At 41.2% G+C, this 14,154-nt stretch overlaps 1 protein-coding gene across 2 annotated transcripts in view; it reads left to right on the plus strand.

Annotated features, from left to right (window-relative positions):
- Positions 1-10,612: 10,612 nt before the first annotated feature.
- Positions 10,613-14,154, plus strand: part of ARSF (arylsulfatase F) — a 51,768-nt gene continuing 48,226 nt past the window's right edge. The window contains exon 1 of one of the 2 annotated variants that reach the window (XM_078362436.1): positions 10,613-10,722. The gene's annotated coding sequence lies outside the window, so the exon portion shown is untranslated. The remainder of the gene's footprint in view (positions 10,723-14,154) is intronic. The other variant, XM_078362446.1, reaches the window with a different exon arrangement.

Raw genomic sequence — 14,154 nt, forward strand, 5'->3', positions numbered from 1 at the left:
AAATGACAAAGGCTTTGAGTCAACACCACTAGAATGTAGAGATTAAAGGACAGGTTCCAAGGCCTAAAGCAAGCACCATTAGTGGGTAATAATATCCCTGGTCAACCCCTGCTGAGAAAAACCAACCAGAATGATCCAAGGTTAGTTTATAGGACCACATGAGTAAACAAGTTAGGTAAACTCCCCACATTCCTTTGTTTCTACTGCAATTTATTAACTAAGGGGACAAGGCTGCCTTACCCAAGAGCGATAGGAAAAACCCTCAGGCCTTCCAAAAGAGTTTGTGCATATTTTCTATAGCTAAATTTCTCCCACCAGCTTGACAGAATCCCCATATTTTACCCTTTTTTGTTTTTAACATCAGGTCCTGTTGACCAAAGAGATAGAGCAGCAACATGTCTGTCAGGTGAGGCAATCACTGCTTTTATTCTGGTTTTGCATCCTGGAATTAACAAATAACAAAACAAATATGAGTACGATTAGCAACATTCTTTTCCCGTCAAAGAGTGACTCCCAGGAACGGGGCTCCAACCTGGAGAGAGGATCTTGCACACCCTTCCATACGGTTGTTTTTTGGGTGTGTAGATCTATAGTGTGAAGGGATTCTACAGTTGTAGTTTTAAGTTGCTTTACATCTGCCATTACATCCTTACATTGTCATGAAAGGATCCCCAGAGGTGTTGTTTCACCGCATCCCAACTATGTATGGATTGATTCCACGGTAGAGAAGTGACACAGATATGTTTCTGTTCCCAGTAGCAGATTAATTGCTGTCAGAATGCCCGTGTAGCTCATCGCTCTGCCACATACTCTAAAGCAGCCTTGAGGGCTTGCAGATGTGCAAGAAGTTTTTGATCTATGCCTTGCTGTAAGAGAAGTTAATGAAACACCTTTTTGGCCAGATTATCCCGAAAGGCAGCTGTTTGTACAATAGATGCCACAGCAACACTGGCAGTGTTCAGGATGACTATAGCTGAGACTATAAATACCATAAGTCTAACTGTGAATATTCTGTGTCTGACTCGGGACAGGGCACGTTCTAAGGTGGCAAGGACAGAGGAACCTTGCCAATTCCATGTCAAATTGACTGGTAGGAATGCGTCAGATTGTCTCCTTAATAACATGACACTAGTGATTTTTAAATGAGATACGTTGTGATTAGTGATACGTGAGGCAAATCAAGCCTTTCCCGGCACCCGGGTCACAGACGTGGAGTTTTGGGGCATGATGGAAATGTTAGTTCTCTTAAGGAAAACATGGATGAGGAGTGAAAATCAGGCACTGATGGGTGTGATTATGAATAAAGGTTACAGTATAGTTGCTACTGGAATTATGAGATGTCCCATGCCAGGAGTTAAGGGAGGTGCTAAGATGTCCCAGGCACCATAAGGTGCTTTGGGGTGGCATGGAATCTACTCGTGTCTGGTATATTCCATCCACCCATCAGCCCAAATTATAGGGGAACGAGATGCACTTATGAAACTGCGATTGATAAAGACATTAGTAAGGCTGCCCTGCAGCCAGCCACGGGGGCTCCAGTTTAGGCTACAGGCTTGTTTCCACTACCTTCCTTGCTTAGTTCTTTAGCACAGGAAGGAATATTTGGAAAAGAAACATTGATTGCATTGCCCAGTTTGAGGCTACCTGCAGCTAAGAATGTGAAGACATTTCCTTTGCCATAATGCAGCCATACTTGTTTTTGGGCAGGTAAACAGTAAGGGTTAGAACCTTTATAACTTGGAACACTGTGGGAAGATAGTGGAATGATACATAGTGTTATCTGGCACCTTAGTCCAATGTGTGTCATTATTGAGGGACCCCACTGGGGGTAAATCTATCCCTCCTAGCCAAGCAGTCATGTTATTATAAGCTGGGGAGGGGGTATCTGCTCAGGTGACACGGTGAAAGAAAGGTGGGTCTAAGATATGAGCCCAATAGAGTGTAGCAGGTACAGGTTGCAGACAAAGCGACAGCATAAAAAGGATTAATACCCTACATCAGTTACAGTGTACAACAGAAAGCATAGCAAGAAAGAAATTATTTGGAGTAAATGGTGTCTGTGTCCCGAGTAGGATCTGTTCAGCCTCCTGAGTTGTCTTTTTCAGCATACTCCACGTGCCATCCAGGGCTGTGTCATCCATAGAAGCTGCATCGTCTGGGGTTGTGGGTCCTGCAGAGTCATCTTCTGCATCTCTGGTATTGGGTTGGGTCCTAGCCACGCCATGGTATGATTTAATGCATCATGCTGAGGTCCAAAGAGGACCTGCATGATAGGGTGTAGACACAAGCATACCCTCTTCTCCATGTTAATAATTCACTTGGACCACACCATTCATTACTGGTCACATCTATCCATAAAACTGCAGGTTTTATGTCTTGAGAGGTTTCAGCAAAGTGATTTTCTACAGCTGATTGAAATTTGTCATCTGAATTTATAAAATTAAGGGTAAATAAGGCTTGTGCCAATAATGTTGCTGGGTCATTTCACATACTCCCCCTTTTTTGTTTTCTGAGTATATTTTTAAGGGTAAAGTGGGCCAGTTCTACTATTGCCTGACCTTGGGAGTTATATGGAATTTTGGATGTTCCGTGTGTGACAAAATTATTGAAATTGTGAGCTGGCATAAGCTGGACCATTATCAGTTTTACTTTTTGTGGGCCATTCTATAAATGCAAAAGTTAAAAGAAGACGTTTAATGACATATTGAGTTGACTTTCCAGGCAGAGCATGTACACTAATTAAATGAGTGTTGGTATCAATGGCTACATGTACACATCTAAGTCTTCCAAATTCAGGGAGGCATGTCACATGTATTTGCCATAACTGATTAGGTTCTAGTGTTCTAGGGTTAACACCTGTGGAAGGAGGGGATGTGCCTGTGAGCTGGACATTGCAGGATAATTTGTTTCGTTAGTCTCTGGGTAAGTTGAAATTGTTTAGCTAAATTTCTCCAATTTTTGGTGGAAAGATTGATGTGATTGGGTGACTTGGTCAAGCAGTGATGTCACCATGTGTAGGTCTGCTTGTTCATTGCCAGAGGCTAATGGACCAGGCAGTGAGCTGTGGACACGAATATGTGTGATAAAGACAGGATGTGTGTGTTGATCCAGCAACTTCTGAAGTCAAGGAAAAAGAGCACGCAGGGTGGGCTTGAGATTGGATTTCATTAAAGCTGTTTCGAGATTTTGTAGTAAATAAACTGAGCAAGCCTAGTCACTTACAATATTCATGGGCTGAGTGGAAAATGTTTCTAAAGCCCGGCTTAGTGCTCTAATTTCAGCTCTCTGAGTAATAGTAAATCCAGACCGAGTGAGTGAATTATGTGGTCTCCACCAGACTGTCGCTTTTCCGTGCTTACCAGAACCATCAGTAAGCAGTGTCAAAGCATTAGATATGGGGAAGTCAACTATTTTTGTAGGTAAGGTCATAGGAGTACAAGATAAGAACTGAAGGAGCTTATCAGCAGGAAGCTTATCAGCTTATCTATTTGTCCCGTGTAATCAAGAGAAGACTATTTGCAGATTGACCTTTAATGGCAATACTGCTTCGAATTGCTTTTTACTTAAAGGTCACCACTTGCTGAGTTTCCTCGCATGGGGCAACACTGTTGGGGTCACCACCTGTGGGATCTATCCTGCAGACTCTGATTCAATGATGAATGAATAAATTCACTCAGACACAGATGTTCAGCATATGAGCAGGTTGGGGTGTCCGGGCCACTCACAGATCAGGGTCATAACCTAGCAACTGACGGCATCATTTGCAGCCTGAATAATTACTTTCCTAATTAATTGAATATAGGGGGACAGACTTTTAGTCCCAGTATGAGAGCAAAAAATCCATCCTAAAAAAGCCTAGTAGTCCGGGGGACATCTGTCCTATTAACCCCGTAGGGGAGTGTTGGGTGGGAAAGACAAACAGCTGAATGGAATAGAGTGGATCTATGTGATCTAGCTGCCTGTGAGAAATGGCTTGCTCTATTTCCTCAATGTCTCTTTTTCCTGCAGGGATTAAATATCTGGGAGAATCCATGGCTGGATTGCCCTTTAAGATAGAAAACCAGTTTTGGAGTTTATCAGTAGGAATTCTCAAAGTGGGACATGGCCAATAAACGTCTCCCAATAATTTTTGATAATTATTTAAGGTGTGCAAGTTGCTAGTATTTAATTTAACCTTTTTTGGTCTCACTGACTGGGAAGTTAGTATGTACCCAAGATATTTCCAAGGAGAAGACATCTGTACTTTTTGAGATGGCTATGAGTAAACCTCTTCACTGTGTATCCTTTATGACAGAGTTCTATAAATCTAAAAGTACTGGCTTCGCTGGGGTTACCAGTAAAATATCATTCATAAAATGAATAACCTTGCAATTAGGAAATTCTTTTCTACTAGGGAGCAAAACTTGATCTACACAATAGTGACAGGTAGTAGGACTGCTACGCATTCCTTGAGGCAGCACTTTCCAATGAAACCAACAAGCTGGTTTTCATTATTAATAGCTGGTATTATAAACGCAATTTTTTTCTCTGTCCTGTTCTGCTAGAGGAATAGTATAAAAAGTCTTTTAAGTCAATAACAATTATAGGCCAATCTTGAGGAACTGCCATGGGGGAGGGGAGTCTCTGCTGAAGAGGTCCTATAGGCTGCAAGTGAGCCTCAACTAGTTCATGGGCTATCTGTAATGTCTCTCCTGTCTCTCCTTTTAAAGGTTACTGTCTTACTTAAATAGAATTCTGAGACAGCTACATCAGTTGGAATAACAACAATGGCCATTATTAAAAGAAGGTCTTACAAATTCTTAAATTTTACTTAAAGCTTAGCAGAAAACTATAATCTGGTAAATTGCTTGGGTTGCCCACTAAGCCACAGGGCAGTGGCTCAGGTTTTGGAACAGTGGCCACTTTTTGCTTGTGTTGCTCCCTTTTTGCTTGTGCTGCTAGCTGGGCAGACCTTCGTGTGTGCACCTCCCACCACTCCCTAGCAGGCTAGCTCTGGTGCACTGGGCCTGGCTCCCTATCGCCACTGCTGCTGCACAGGCCGAGTTCCCTGTAGCATTTGCTGGCTCCAGATTTGTGAGCTTTCTTGCTGTTGAGCCTTTCCTTCTGCTCACTGCTCACTTGGCTGTGCAGTTTTGGCCTCTAATGCTTTTTCTTATCTTTTTATGTACCTGATTTCCTTGTTGATCTTGTATTACTGGGCAGGCTAAGGGCTCCCCTTCTAATGCCTCTTGCCTAGCTATTGGAGGAGGGGGCTCAGGCAAAACCTCCATTTCCTCTTTGTTATTTTGGCCTGGTGATAGCAAGGCTGAGGGAAAAGCAGGCAATAAGGCAGGTGGCGTTTCCACCTCTTTCCCTTTTTTAGGCTCTTCTGTGTATAATGGGACTAAAACTGTCCTTACTAAAGCCCACAGTGTTAAAGATGGTGTTGGGACCCATTGCCCTGAGCACGATGCTATTTAAGATTTCTCCTCACTTGTTCCCAGAGTTCTACATCTAGTGTTTCTTCTTCTGGGAACCATGGATTAAGTGAAGCAATAATTTGCATTAAGTTTTTTAATTCAGCCTGCGAAACCAAGCCTCCACCAGCATTAAGCAGCTGTTTCAATATCTTTATAAACTGTTTCTGCTGAGCTGATAACTGTTGTCCTATGATGAAACCTCAGCCTAAACAATTCCCCCCAAACTTGGTAATCCCCAGCAGGTACCCATGTCTTAGTGACTCACTGTTTTACTGGCTTGATTGTGGTCCTCTTCACCTTTGTTTTCAGAAGGTCCACTGCACTCCCTTCACAGGGATGATCACGTTGCAGTCACCACTTACTGAGTTTCCTCGAATGAGACACCACTGTTGGGGTCACCACCTGTGGAGGTCTATCCTGCAGACCCTGACTCAATGATGGATGAATAAATTCCCTCAGACACAGATGTTCAGCATATGAGCAGGTTGGGGTGTCCAGGCCACTCACAGATACTCCTGAGAGAGATTGCAGCCATGGCCATGACATGCTGGCCTTGCCAGCCTTTATTCAACACACATTAAATGACAAAGACTTTCAGTCAACATCACTAGAATGTAGAGATTAAAGGACAGGTTCTGAGGCCTAAAGCAAATACTATTAGTAGGTAGTATACCTGGTCAACCTCCCCAGAGAGAATCATCCAGAATGATCAAAGGTTAATTTATAGGACCACATGAGTAAAGAAGTTAGTTAGGTAAATTCCTCACATGCCTTTGTTTCTACTGTAATTTATTTAACTAAGGGGACAAGGCTGCCTTCAGCCAAGAACTATAGGAAAAACCCTTAGGCCTTCTAAAAGGGTTTGTGTATATTCTCTATAATTAAACTTTCTCCCACCAGCCTTACTGAATCCACACAGCAAAGATATGGAAAAATGGTGCCAGGTGCAGTGGCCCTTGTCTTTGGTCCCAGCACTTTGGGAGGCCAAGGTAGGTGGATTGTTTCGGTCTAGGAGTTCCAGGCCAGCCTGGGCAATATGGCAAAACCCTGTCTCTACAAAAAATATAAAAAATTACCCGAGTGTGGTGGTACATCCTGTTGTCCCAGCTTGAGTACAAGAGGTCAAGGATGCAGTGAACCATAATTATGTCATTGCAATCCAGCCTGAGTGACACATTAATACCTTGTCTCCAAAAAATAAAATAAATAAGAATACAGAAAAAATAGTAAGAAGAAAATAACAAGACTCTATATTCCCATAATCCAGAAATAACACTGTTCAATTCCTGCCATATATTTTGATTATTCTTTTTATTAAAATAATTATTACTTTTTTTTTTTACAAATGTATGTCTGCTCATGGTATTAGTTGTTATGGTTGCCTAGCAAAAGAAGTTATCCGTTACTGCCTATCAGAAGTTTGTAGACATACCCCTACAAGTAGCAGAGTCTGATATCTGGCCACAAATCTTTATACCCTTGTCACATGCAAAATATTGTTATCTCCTTCCAAAGCCCCCAAAATTCTCATCCCATTATAGCATCAGATTAGTGAGCAGAGTCTCATTAGTTGAATCAGTTTTATGTATTGCTCTTGAGCAATGTTTCTTAGATAAACCTCTTCATATACAGTATTATACATATATATTATACACAATATGTAGAGTATATATTATATATGAAGTGTATATATATAATGTGTGTATGTATATATGGTGTGTATTACATATGGAGTATATATATGGTGTATAAATGGTGCATACATATTTATCTGATGTAAAAACATTATGTATAGATTGGTGTATGTATATATGTGTATACATATGTCATGTATATATATTTTGGATATATGTGTACATGGCAGGTATGTATCTAGAGAGAATATATATTTATGTGGCATATATATTATATGTAGATGTATATGGTAGACCAGTATTTTATATGTAGTGTATATTATGTATACACGCACACAGACACACACGCACCCCATATACAGTATGTGGATATATATGGATGGTTATCATGTGTGTATGTATATAAATATAGAGTGTGTCTATATGTGATATGTGTATATATTGTGTGAGTATATATATATGGTACATATATATGGCATGTATATACGGTACAATTTATGTATATGGCATATGTAAAATGTACATATATAGTGTGAAGACATGTATAGATATATATGGTGCTCATGTACTTTTTATATGTTGGCTACGTATAGTATATATATGGTAGATGTAAACATATATTTTTTTCTTTTTTTTTTTTTTGACAGGATCTCATTGTGTGACCCAGGCTGGGGTGCAGTGGCACAATCTCAGCTCACTGCAATTGCCACCGGGTTTCTTAACTTTCTACCCTTCCACTCTAAAAGCAAGAAAAACATATGTAGCATTTACAGGGTTTTTGCTGTGAGGAAGATGCAGTTCCCAAGGAGATGTAGGGAGAAAGTAATCTTTAAAGTTTAGCATCTACTGTGCTCCACATTTTATGTCTTTTCATACATGTGCATACACTGGTTAGATGGGGAGAATATTCCTTGTGTCTCGCATATGTGGAAACAGAGACTAAGAGACAGGAAGGAGCTCATTCAAAGACAGAGTAACGTTTTTGGCAGAGGCAGAAATAGATGATCTGACCTCAAGACCAATGAAATGGGTGTTGTCTTTTGAAGCCATTTCCACATAGCACCCTTCCTTGTGACTTCTACTGAGCAGAGGGCTGGGACAGCATAGGAGATAGTCATGAATGTTTCCCTCTAAGCATTGATCACAAGGAAGAGAAGATTTTTGCCTTCCAAAGTTACTAGTGTGTTCATTTTTATCTCTTAGGAAAACAGTGGCAAAGTTGGAGATGGTGTATACTTTCCTTTATTGCTTGATTGAGGTTACAAAATTGGCCAGGCATGGTGACTCAATCCTGTAATCCCAGCACTTTGGGAGGCTAAAGCCAAGGATCACTTGAGCCAAGGAGTTCAAGACCAGCCTGGGCAGTATAGTGAGACCCTGTCCCCACAAAATATTTAAAAAATCAGCTGGGTGTGGTGCTGCACACCTGTACTCACAGCTACTTGGGAGGCTGAGGTTGGAGGATTGCTTGAGCCCAGGAGCTGGAGGTTGCAGGAAGCCAAGATTACAACCCTGCACTCCAGCCTGGGGAACAGAGCAAAACACTGTCTCAAAAAAAAATTACTTGTTTTCTATAGTCACCCATCACATTATTTTTTAACTAATTTTACTTTAATCACTTATTGTTGAGCCACCTCTGAGATTTTCTATTCCAGTGGCATCCTTATTAAATAAAGCTTTCTCTTCAACTGCATTTGTTATGACACCAAGCTTCTGCTAAGAAAAAACAAACATATAACCCTGTATAACCTATATTCTATGACAGGTTCTTTTTTTTTTTTTTTTTTTTTTTGAGATGGAGTTTCACTCTTGTTACCCAGGCTGGAGTGCAATGATGCGATCTCGGCTCACCGCAACCTCTGCCTCCTGGGTTCAGGCAATTCTCCTGCCTCAGCCTCCCAAATAGCTGGGATTGCAGGCATGCGCCACCATGCCCAGCTAATTTTTTGTATTTTTAGTAGAGACTGGGTTTCACCATGTTGACCAGGATGGTCTCAACCTCTTGACCTCGTGATCCACCCGCCTCAGCCTCCCAAAGTGCTGGGATTACAGGCTTGAGCCACTGCGCGCGGCCTCTATGACAGGTTCTATGCCTAGCTGTATTTAAGCATTCATTTTAGTCTTCAGCAATGTAATACTTTCACCTACATTTCCTCAAATTCAAACACTTGGACTACTTCATTTTTTCCTGCATGTTCTTCATATTTTGGCTTTGCTAGTCCACTTGGACCAAAAGCTTTGATTCTGTAAGTCTAACCCTAAATATACTATCTTAAGCATGGGTATAATTTCATTCTATTGCAAACAGAGTTTCTTTTATAGTTTTTCAAATCACTAATTAAAAAGAAACAGTTCAGATTAGATTCTACTGCAAAAATGATATATTCAGCCTTGGCACAGTCAGTCATATCTGTAATCACAAAATGTTGGGAGGCTGTGGTAGGAGGATCACTTGAGTTCAGGGGCTGAGGCTACAGTGAGCTATGATCATACTACTGCACTCCAGCATGGGTGACAGTGAGATCCCATCTCAAAAAAAAAAAAAAAAAAAAAAGAGCGATTCATTCAAAGAAGTAAAAACAAAACAGTATAAAACCTATCTCCCTGATTCCAGCTATCTTTTTTTATGCATATGCCTACAATTCTTTTTCACCTATTATACACTAAAAATATTTTAGAATTAATGTTATTGTACACTTCAGGCATCTCTAGGAATGTTTTAAAGAACCTGTCTCTCTGAAGTTCATCCTGCTTGTCTAATTTGTCTATCAAGGAAATTATTTTCTTGATTATTGTTGCTGAAAAAGACTGGGTGAGGTTGCTACCACAGAATTACCTGATGCTCATCAGGAAGAAGTGAACAGGTTTCAAATTTCTGGTATGGGGCGAGGCAGCTGCAGAAAACTTGTTTCCTGGAAACTATGCCCAGGAACTTGCCTCTCATCATGAGAAAACTGCCAGCATTCATAATGAGTTGCACACCCAGGAACTTGCACGACATTATGAGAAAACTCCCAACGTTCATAATGAGTCGCATATTAAATTCCAGGGTAAGGCACTGCAGGCAATATGGACCACACTCAGAGATACACTTTTTCAGACATTTTATTTAGGGACAATTTCTGATATGTCCTCTGATAATTTGAACTTACTTGAGAGTAAGTTCAAATTGTACATTGAGAGATTATTTCTTGGTCAAAATAAATGTTCAGCAGGTGTGAATGCTGAATCCACACCTTTCGTATTTTTTGAGGCAGTCTTACTCTGTTGCCCAGGATGAAGTGCAGTGGTGCAACCTCAGTTCACTGCAACCTCTGTCTCCTGAATTCAAGCAATTCTTGTGGATCAGACCCCCAAGTAGCTGGGATTAGAGGTGCATACCACCATGCCTGACTAATTACAACTTAATTCTTAAATTTGGGCAGATTTGCAAAACTATCAAGCTATTACCTTACAGCAACCTTAGCCCTAAGCATGTAACTACTTGTATTGTATTTTTATTTTATTTTATTTTTTGAGACAGGGTCTCGTTCTGTCACCCAGGCTGAAGTGCAGTGGTGTGATCATGGTTCACTGTAGCCTGGACTTCCTCAGGGTCAGGTGATTTTCCTCAGTAGCTGGTATCACAGGTATGTACCACCACACTCAGCTAATTTGTTCATCTTTTTTTTTTTCATAGAGATAAGGTTCCACTATTGCCCAGCGAATCTCAAACTCCTGGCTGCAAGCCATCCTCCCACCTCAACCTCCCAAAGTACTGGGATTACAGGCATAATTCACCCACCTGACCAGTACTTGTACCCTAGCTACAGAAATCTTGATCTATGTGACTCTAGACATAGAAAAGAAAAATTTGCAGGTAAATTATGACAATGCTTGCATTGCTTTACCTTTCTTGAATTCTTGATTTACAAATATTTCAGCTTATGTTGAGACGTTGATCACCATCTCTGGAGGTCTGTCCTGTAGACCCTGACTCAGTGACAGATGAATAAATGCACTCACACACACAGTACAGTGATTTGAGTGGGCTAGGGATGGTTATCAGCTGCTTTCAGAGTGTGATTACAACTAACTGACCCGAATCCCTGTCTTTTCTCACATTTATTCAGTATAGATTTAATAATAAAGGTTCTAAGTCACTGTGGATAATTAACATGGTTAAAAGAGTGGTTTTCTGAATTATAAAAGGTCTTGGTTCTGGGGCCCACAGTAAACACCATTAACGAATAATTCCCCTTTGACCTCCTTGTGAGAGGACCATCGGGCACAAAGTTTTCATGAGTAAACAAATTAGAGTAAGGTCAAAGGAATGTGGGGTAAACAGACTTAACTGGGAAAGTTTTTATTATCCTATTCTTCACTCTCTGACTTAATGCTCTAATGTAAGAACTGGCTGCCTTCAGCTCATCTCATTAAAACCTTTCAGCCTTCAAAAAGTTTGAGACTATAATCTAGAATTTCCCTAATATTTCCCTTAATATTTGCCAGCCACCCCAAGTGAATCCCAACATCTCCTCATTCTCTATTATTAATATCAGGCTCTGTTGTGTGCCGGCCACTGATGCATTCAGCCATGAGTCTGTCAGGTGACGCAGTCCTTGATCTTACTCCGTTTGAAGATTTTGTAGTAGATGAACTGAGTAAGCCACGGGACTTACTGTATTTATTGGCTGAGGGGAAAAAGCTTTTAAGGCTCATATCACAGCTTTCATCTCAGCTCTCTGACTGCCAGTACACTTAGATCAGATGATTGAATTATGTGGTCTGTACTAGACTGCCACTTTTCCTCGTTCACCTGATCTATCAGTAAACAGTGTTAAAGCATTAGGTATGGAGGAGGGTAATATCACTTCGAATTGCTCTTTTCTTAAGGGAATTTTGATGGTATCAGGATTGTAACCTAGCAACTGGCTGTATAATTCATTAAGATGGCAAGCTGAAACTGATAATATTAAGAGGAAATCTGAAAGCATCTCTGGAAGCAGAGACTCAAGGAATGTACTTTAACCACGTGCTTAAAGTCACAGGCAGAATAGCTTGAATCTTGCAGTTGAGTTTTCAGGCTGACCAAATTTATGGATTTTAAACTGCCAAACAGTTCTGAAAACAGTGACTTACTACCCAAGCAAAGACTGCTTCTAATCAGTCTTTCATGCATATGTTTACATACAAATTTTCTTCACTTTCTGAGAAGAACGCAGCGTTTGTACTTCTTAATTCAACAAATACTATTTAATTTGATTTAAAGTTCTCCTTTAAAGAGTAATGTGTGGTTTTACATGCCTAGCTGTTAACTGTTTTTTAACTAATTCATGGGCCTTCTGTAATTTCTCTCCTTTTAGAGGCTACTGTTTCCCTTAAGTTGGATTCAGATAGAGTTCCATGGTTACATCAGAGATAACAAGAGTAGCTATTATCATAATTTAAATTTTACTTAAATCTCAGCAGAGAATTATAACCTAGGACACTGTAAACAAGGAATATATGAAATTTCACTGTGGGACACCTGTGGAGCCATAGCCAGTGGCGCGGGTCCCAGGATGGCAGCCATGCTGCGCCCCCGCCAGCTGCTGCTCTTTACTTGTGCCACATTCTCTGTGACTCACTCCCTCCTCCTGCCCTCGGTCAGCTGCTGAGTGGACCTTCCTGTGCATGCCTCCTGCCCTCCCTGGCAGGCTGACTCTGGTGTGCTGGGCCTGGCTCCCTATCACTGCACAGGCCAAGTTCTTGGGAACATTTGCTGGCTCCAGGTTTATGAGCTATTTTACTACTGTCCACTCCTCTGCTGTCGAGTCTTTCCTCTTGCTTACTGCTCCCTTCCCCCACCCAAGCAGTAGCTGCTGGCTTGGACAGAGCTTTCCTTCCAAAGCCTCTGATTCCTTTTTTCTTATCCTTTTATAAATATACACCCGATTGCCTTGCCGATCTTTAGTTAGCCTGAGCAGGCTAAGAGTTTCTTCTGTAATGCTGCTTGTTTAGACAAGGACCTATGGCTGTAGCATGTACTTTGTCCCTTTTCCTATTCATTGGTTGCTTTGTGCATGATACTGTGTAAGATTTCTCCCCAGTTGTTCCCAGAGCTTTACATCTAGTGTGCTGTCTACTGGGAACCATGGGCTTTGGGAAGCAACAGTCCGTATTAATTCTTTCAATTAGGCCTGATACTCTTTCTGTTGCACTGATAACTGCTGTCCCATGATGAATCCCTAGCCTGAAACAATGCCTCCTTGAATTTGGCAATCCCCAGTGGGGGATTACTTGACTTGCTGACTACTTGACCTGATTCCACGGTCTCTGCGGCTTCTCTTTTCGGGGGTCCACCGCTTTCCTTCTTTGCAGTGATGATCATGTTGGTTCACTCCGCATTTGGGCACCTGCTGTGATGATGACTCCATCAGTTCTCCTCACACCGGGGCACCTGCTGTGGCATTATGTCAATGTCCCTGTCCGGGTGCCAGCTGTGACTAGTATCATGTCAGGTCACCACCTGAGATGTTGATCACCACCTGTGGAGGTCTGTCCTGTAGACCCATACTCAGCGATGGATGAATAGTGCACTCACATACACGGTACAGTGATTTGAGTGGGCTAGGGATGCTGGTCAGTTGCTTTCAGAGGGCAATTGCAGCTAATCGACCCTACTTCCTGTACTTCCTCACATTTATTCTGTATAGATTTAATAACAGAGGTTCTAAGTCAACATACTTGTGGATAATTAATATGGCTAAAGAATGGTTTTATGAATGATAAAAGGTCTTGGTTCCGGGGCTCAGAGTAAACACCATTAACGGGTAATTCCCATATGACCTTCGCACAAGAGGGCTATCCAGCACAAAGTTTACATGAGTAAACAAATTAGAGTAGGGACAAAGGAATGTGGGGTAAACAGACTTAAGTGGGGAAGCTTTTATTATCCTAATCTTCACTTTATAACTTAATGCTCTAATGTTAAGAACTGGCTGCCTTCAGCCCATCTCATTAAAATCGTTCAGCCTTCCAAAAGGTTTCAGACTATAATCTATAATTTCCCTAATATTTCCCTTAATACTTTGCCATCC

The sequence above is a fragment of the Callithrix jacchus genome, chromosome X (genome assembly GCF_049354715.1).
Source record: "Callithrix jacchus isolate 240 chromosome X, calJac240_pri, whole genome shotgun sequence".
NCBI lineage: Eukaryota > Metazoa > Chordata > Mammalia > Primates > Cebidae > Callithrix > Callithrix jacchus.